Raw genomic sequence first — 6,000 nt, forward strand, 5'->3', positions numbered from 1 at the left:
TCTTTACTCTGAATGGTGGAGCCATCTGCTGGAAGAGTTCCAAGCAACATACTGTGGCGGACTCTGTTTGTGAAGGGAGTAATCGCAGTATCGGATGCCGCGAAGAAAGCTGTGTGGCTGAGAAATTCATCAATGAGCTCGGAGTAGCACCCTCCCTCGATGGTCCGGTCCTGCTCTACTGCGACAGCACTGGTGCCATAGCTCAGGTGAAGGAACCCAAAGCACATCAGCAGATGAAGCACATCTTGCATCGCTTCCACCTGGTCCAAGAGATCGTGGATCGAGGTGACGTCGACCTTGAGAAGATCGACGAAAGGAAAACCTGGCCGACCCTTTCACTAAAGCCCAGGCGATAAAGAGTTCGACAACCACAAGTCAAAGATGGGTATTAGATACTGTGCCGAGTGGCTTTAGGACAAGTGGGAGTTGTTGGAAAATGTGTCCCAAAAAGCTAATCGTCAAGCTGTTGACGGTTGAGCAACCAAGTATTGTAATTGATTTGTTAATAAATAAAATATATTTGATATTTTATCATAAGCTTTCATCTTCTAATGAACTTCATTGTTATGATGAAGTCCTTAGGACTATTTAGATTCGATAAAGAGAGAATTTATCGATTAGTCCTTAAAACAGTTCACGACCAAATGATAGGCTGTTAATAAGAACGACAGCTTCTATCGAGCATAGGTCGCTGTAGGCCATATGGGTTGGTTGTCCTCTTAACCAAAGAGTGTGGAGACACTGGTATGGCATACAGGTGAGATGTACTAGTACATCATCATTGAACGTGACCAACTTCAGAGTATTCTGCTGTCGAGAATATCTCTGATGGGATATAGGTATAAGTCTCCCTTAGACTTGAGATCGCCTCAGTGACTTACAAGCAACTCACTGTGCTTTGGTACTGGACTAACTGAATTTCTAATTCAGGGATGGAAGGCTTCTGGGCACAGTCAAGTACTTGTGAAGTCAGAGTATAATCGAGATGGGATTGACTACTCCAAGAGTTGGAGAAGAATGAGTCGCTGTATTTCAATCTAGCAAAACCTTGGCCAGGGTAATCCATCAGATGGATTTGATATTTTGAAATACAATGTGGACAACCTGATCAGAGTTGACAGTTGAACTCTGGGGTGTCCTATGATCGTTTTGGTCAAGGGGATGAATTATATGAAAACAATATCCGCATAGGTTCTAAGGATGTTGTTCTACACATTCGACCTATCCGGTCGTCGGATACCATTGCTAGATGGTCACTTCGATTAGTACAAAAATTTATTCCTATGCTATCGATTTAGGTTCGGACCTATAAGTCACACACATTAGAGTTCATAATCGATCGGATGGTTGATCAACGATTAAGAATCGTTCTAGGGTTAAATGATCAATACGATTGACATTTAACCCAGTGCAAGTGTTGCAGGATGATTGATTAGCAATTCGATTGCTAATTGACTTAATTTGATTAAGCCAATGGGCTGAGAGTAAGTCTAATTAAATATAATTTAATTAAATTTGATTTGGCTTGATTGGATCAAATCCAATTAGTTTATTGGATAAGCCAAGTGCAAGAAAAACTAGTCCTAGTTCAACTAGGACTTGGGTCAATCTAATTTCTAATTTGATTAGAAAATTAAATCAGATTTAAATCTAATTTAATCTGATTAAATTAAGTTTTTAATTAGATTAAGACCTATTTTAATTGGGTTGATCTAATTTTAGTTTGATTTGGTTTGAGAAACCAAATTAAAACAAGTCATAAGATAGAATCCTAGTAAGACGAGGATTCCACCTTACGCCACATAAGCCTTCCCCACGCCTCTCTCTCATTCAACGCCAATCTCCTCTTATTTTGTGTGACAAAACCCTCTCTCAGATCTCTCCCACGTTCACAAAAGGTCTCCTCTCTTCTTTTTTACATGGAAGGTGGTTTGGATCAAATCAAAAAGGAATAAGTTTGGATTTCGAATTCTATGAGATAGAGTTTTAGAAATCCAAAACTCTTTCAATTTTGCACCGAATTTATCCAAATTTTTTTTAGAATTTTTGTGACTTTTAGGGTATACATTGTGCACCTTTACTGTATCCATGCATGAAAATAAGAGGAGGTGCTCAACAGTTGGGCACCCCTTATCTTGCCATGTTTGGATAAGCCTTGACTAGGTATTTGACCTAGACAAGGACTCTATCATATCTCTTATATAAAATGAGTTTCTTCATAAATTTTTGGAGAAGATAGAGATTTGAGAGAATTTGGGCCATCCAAAATTATAGAGAAAGACCTTTGGGTCGTGGAGATATAAAAGACACAAGTTAGGGTGTCTAGAGAGAGAAACGAGAAGAAGAAGAGGGTCTTCTTCTAGGGTTGTTTGTTTTATATCTTTCCTCCCTCCATCTGGAGTTTCCTGAGAGCATCTCAGATCTGAAACTCCTTTTCTACTTTCATCTTTGAAGAGTCCAAATCAAGAAGAAGGAGGCACCTGATCAACCATCAAAGAAGGATCAGCGCAGTACTAGCATACTGTGCTGATTTCCTGAAGCAGGACTTCTGATCGAGATTCGTGGGCTCGTGTGGATGACTCCTAGAGGTCGGAGCATGTGCGGCTTGCAACATCATCCTCAAGCCCGGATCAACGAGGTTAAAATATCTAACTTGCAAGATAATAGATCTGATCTATTGTTTAATACATACATTAGATGTAGTATAGAAACATGTTGATATGATCAACATGTAGTTCATGCTATATTTATATATTTTAATTTTTGATTTAATGCTATGTAATAATCATGTAATAAGATCTTAGATCTAAGATTCTCTGATTTTAAAAAATAATTTTGATTTATTTTAGTCTTCCGCTGTATGATCTTGAAAAAGTTTCAAGATCTTACCCTGAAACCCTAGATCTGGTTCCCACAATTGGTATCAGAGCCTAGGTTCTTTATTACATGATTATTTATACATGCTTAGATTATTTTTTAGATTAGATCTAATTTATAATCTGATTATTAAATTTGAAATTAAAATTTTAGATCAATCACGAACTGCAAGGTTGTCCTGCTGTAAGGTTTACCCCTTACAGTGCAAAGGTTGTCCTAATTTGTGTAGATCTATCTTTAATCATAAATTTGTTAGATATGATCTAGATTAAATTTATAATTTATTAGATTTAAAAGATATTTAAATCTAAAATAAAATCTCTTTGTTAATAATTTTTGTGCAAAAAAATTATTTAAAGTTGAAATTATTTCAATTACATGAACCTGTTTAGATTAGATCTAAAGTAGTTTCATGTTTATTTCACTTGTATCTTGATTATGAATCAAACATGCAATATGGTTGGTAGAATCATATTATAAATTATTTTATAAATATAAAAATTATTTTTTGAAAAGTCGAACCCAACCCTCAGCCCAAAACTTAATTAAGAATTAAGAAGTTGTTTGATTAGGTTCTAGGATTGTGAATTGAAGAACCTAAGACACAAACCATAACACATTGGGTTAATGGGTTAGTGGGAATTAAGTCCATTAATTGGGTTAGACCTATGGTTAGATTGAAGATGGACTTAATTAGAGAATTGACTAAATCTAATCAATTGTTGTCTTAGATTAGGTCAAAGATTATCTAGATCAATTACAATAGTTGTAGTTGGTCAAGTCCATGTCTTTAACGAGAACCAAATAGATTTGATTCTTGGCTAAGCGGTCTAGCATGAACTGTTAGGTTGATCTAATCGAAACTAATTAAACCAGTTGGTGTCTAAGGTAAACCAGACCGGTGGTTTTTAATTGGAAGCCCGCTTACCTGGCCATTTCTGATGGTGTCTAAGGCAAGCTTTGGCAGACCCTCCCACTGATCGAACTTACCTGGCCTCTTGGTGAAATTATGTTTTGATCGGATCACTTGACTATTCGAGCTGACCCATGTCAGCTAGGTAAATCAGTGTGACTGATTTAGGTGCTCCTAGACCAGTCCTTTTAATGGTCTCCCTTAAGCTGACTTGGTGAAGCCAGTGGGAGGATCATGATAAGCTGGTTCATCTGACCTCATCCTCTAAATTATTTAAATCTTCTAAAATTATTAGGTCCTTAAAATGACAAAGTTATGGAGATAACTGAGTCATAGCCTCCCATTAAGGTGTTTGATAATGAGTCCATTAACTCAATAATCATTGCAGACCTAAAGGCCTGGTGCTTGTTGACTAATGGAATTATCACTCATCATATGACGACTTGGAAGTGTCTCTCTAATGGTGGTTAGGTGAGCCAACCAAAGTTGGACTTAATCATTCGTTGGTTAGATACACCAAGTAAGATCATGTTAATGGTTGGACCTAACCGGATCCTTACAGTGGAGGCCAAAGCCTACTGATTAGGTTTCTGGGGCAAAATTAAAATTACTAAAAATTATTTAGAGAAACAATTGGTTATAAACCTACCCTTAGATGTACATGGGTTGGCCAACCAAAGTTGGGCTTGTGTGCAGTCTAAGTAGATTCTAGTACCCACTAAGGAATTAGGATAATTCCTCGAATTGGAGGTAGAGGCTACCAATTCGAATAAAATAGTGGGAGAAATATTTTATTTAAAGTCCAAATCTTTAGGTTTAATGAATCAATTACTAATTAGATTATGGTTCTCTTTTGTGCAAATATGGCCACTTCTCTATCGCTCCGATCATTGTTGGACAATGATAAGTTGGTGGGACCCAACTTCGATAGCTGGTACCGAAAGTTGAAGATAGTCCTGAAGTATAAATGGATCCTATATGTGATAATGGATCCTGCACCTGAGGAGCCAGCTGTCAATACACGTGGAACAGTCAAAGACACTTACTAGAAATGGCTCAGTGACCGGACCACGGTGTGCTGTACCATGTTGGCTGCCATGAGCGACGGTTCAGTCACAGATTCGAGACGCTCAGCCAAAGGACATGCTTCAAGTGTTGGAAGATGCCTTTGGCACATCCGATGACGTGGAGAGGCACAAGACTAGTTGTACCATCTTCAATGCCAAAATGCAAGATGGTGCCTCTATCACTGATCATGTATTGTACATGATCGAGCTGATGGAACAATTGAGCAAGCTCGACTTTTCCTTGCATGAGCAACTTGGGAAAGATGCAATACTGAACTCGCTGCCCAAGTCTTATCTCCCATTCCTCACTCATTATAGAATGACAAAGCCTGAAGAGAACTACCACGGGTTACTGGGTTGCTTCAGAACTTTAAGAAGGATCACCAACTTCACAAGGAGTCGGTGAACTTAGTAGGAGGATCGTCTTCTAGTTCTCGACCCTTTGAGAAAGGAAAGAAGAATAAGAAAAAGAAAGTGAAGAAGGTGCAAGTTTAGACTGGGATATCAGTGTAGAGCCAGACCAAAAAGATCAAGCCTGATAAGAGTCTATTCTACTGGCAAGCACCCTAGATTAGATAGTGTGTCAGATATCTACTTATGGAACTATAGGCTAGGTCATATAAACAAGAACAGAATGAACAGGTTGACTCAAGAGGGAATCTTCGAAGTCAGTGATTGTGAATCTCTTCCAACCTGTGAGTCCTGTCTTCTTGGTAAAATGACCAAGTCACCTTTTACTAGAAAAGTGAGAGAGCTACTGAGCTCTTGGGCCTAATACATACTGATGTATGCGGGCCCATGAGCACCAGTACTAGAGGTGGATATTTCTACTTCATAAATTTCACGGATGACCTATCCCGATATGGATATGTCTATCTGATGAAACATAAGTCGGATTCATTTAAAATATTCAAACGATTATGAAGTGAAGTAGAAAAATAAACTGGGAAGAGTATTAAAACTCTTCAATCTGATCAAGGAGGAGAATACCTTTCTAGTGAGTCTCTCACATATCTCGGAGAGAATGGGATTCTCTCCCAATGGACTCCTCTAGGAACACCACAGCATAATGGTGTGTCTGAAAGGAGGAATTGGACTCTGTTAGACATGTCCGATCCATGTTGGGTTTTGCTAGCTTGCCGA

This window comes from Elaeis guineensis, chromosome 8, assembly GCF_000442705.2.
Source record: "Elaeis guineensis isolate ETL-2024a chromosome 8, EG11, whole genome shotgun sequence".
Classification (NCBI taxonomy): domain Eukaryota; kingdom Viridiplantae; phylum Streptophyta; class Magnoliopsida; order Arecales; family Arecaceae; genus Elaeis; species Elaeis guineensis.